This window comes from Acyrthosiphon pisum, chromosome A1 (genome assembly GCF_005508785.2).
Source record: "Acyrthosiphon pisum isolate AL4f chromosome A1, pea_aphid_22Mar2018_4r6ur, whole genome shotgun sequence".
NCBI lineage: Eukaryota > Metazoa > Arthropoda > Insecta > Hemiptera > Aphididae > Acyrthosiphon > Acyrthosiphon pisum.
In genome coordinates, this window is record NC_042494.1 from 71,222,335 (window position 1) to 71,224,478 (window position 2,144).

The following is a 2,144-nucleotide window of genomic DNA, read 5'->3' on the forward strand; positions in this document are numbered from 1 at the left end:
CCTCAAATAAATGTCTGAAATTATTAGACTGGACAAAATACAAATAAAATTGTAACTAATTTTCAAGCCCCCCCCACTGAAAAATCCTGCGTACGCCACTGCTCTTTTGTTTAGCAGATTACAATTTACAATACATTTTAGTAGGTTTGTGAAAATAAAAATAGAAATTTTACTTGTTTACGTGTTCTTATCGTTGTATCGTTTTATTTTATTGCTGTACCTATTTTATCATTACATATTATAATAGTTTTACTGTATTTCATCGTATTATGAGATTTAGTAAGTGCAGTTCGTTCACAAGCAAGGCTTTGCACTCGTTTAGCCCGTATAGCCAAAACCCTTAAAAAACTCTTAAAAATTATCTAAACCGTAAACCCATATAACCCGATTGATTTTGATGACGTATAACCCGAAACACCCAAAACCGAAATTAAATTCGGGTTTTAACCCATAACCCGTATAAAAAAAATATTACATTTTCAAGTGACATATGAATTTGTATGTATATTTCATGGAGAATTCAGTTTTTCATAATTGGGAACGCTGGTTACATGTGACAAGTGTGATACAACTGATAAATTGTTTTGATTGTTTTGAATTGTGTTATTTTTAAATTTTTAATATAATATTATTATGTCCGTAGTGAAAATTGTCTTGTGTATGTTTTTTTCTTTATTAGTTATTACTATTTAATGCTTTGTTGTTAAAACATTTAATATTTAATATTACACAATTTTAAATTATATTAAGTTAAATTATATTACGTGTGTCACTACTGTATTAGACATTAGTACTGAAAAGTTGATTGTATAACTTTATACTTTGCTTAATCAAATTTAACACTTTACGCTCAACAAAATTGATATATTACTTGATTTTAAATAACCCATAACCCGAATAAATAAACTGGCTAAACAAAACCCATATTCTTTAAAATGAAGAAAACCTGAAATCACAACCTCTATTTTTATTTGAAGCACCCGAAACCATAACCCGAATAAATCGTTTGGGTGCAAAGCCTTGTTCACAAGTGTATAATCGTAATTTCGTTATGGTTAGTGGTATGAAACGTAAAGCGCTGTCCGTTTCAGACAAACTCAACATTTAAAAATAATACGATGAAGGATTTTCGTGGACAATTGTCTGGCTCACCCAAAAGACATCTCTACTACCAATAGAAAACTTGTTTTCTTGCCACCGAATACTACATCTAAGTTACAACCCCTAGATCAGGGTATCATTAAAGAGATAAAACAAAAGTACCGAAGAAAATTAGACCAGCGATACTTGATATAATTTTTTTTAAATTAAATTCCGTAGCAAAAAATATATATACCTATGTCTGTAACTATAATTAATTTATTAGTGTATTGCCCGTTAAATTATGTTCAATAATAAACAAATTAACTTCATATTTCATTCACTTCATTTTTTTTCATTCCCGCATAAGACGCTTTCCCGCTTAATATGCTCTAGAGAGCTGGGCCCTTAAAGAGCGTCTTAAGCGAGTTTTACTGTATATCTAAACATAACACATTGAATATCAATAAATTAGAATTATATAGTTGTACATAGTAGGCTCCTGAAAATTAAATATAACTGAACAAACCTAAATTAGAAAAAAATGTTTAACTAGTTTGACTATTAACTAAAGACATAGCTCTCATATGTATTATTATTATTATTATTATAATTGTTAAACTATTATTTATTAGGAACTTTTATTACCAAACGTAATAATCAGGGCTTGAAACCGATTGAAATAATTTCGGTTTCGGTTTTGAATACCGGTTTCTAAATTTTTCGGTTTCAACTTAGCAATACCGGTATTATGAAATTTCGATTTTGTATACCGGTTTTTACATTTTTAAAAACGGATTTCCAAGCAGACTTGAAATTATAATTGAATGGTTTTATTATACTTAATTACTTGATAAGATATTTGAATGTGTGATACAAATAAGAGAAATGTTTTAATATAGGAGTGATTTTTTAATTTGATTCTACAAATTACAAGCTATAAGGAACCTAGAAGTTAGAACAAAATTAGAACAGTTTAAACTTTAAAGATAATATGTAGTACATTCATCACTAGACTATCTTTCTTTTGATGCAAACCTCTTCCTTGTCGATTTTTTCTTTTG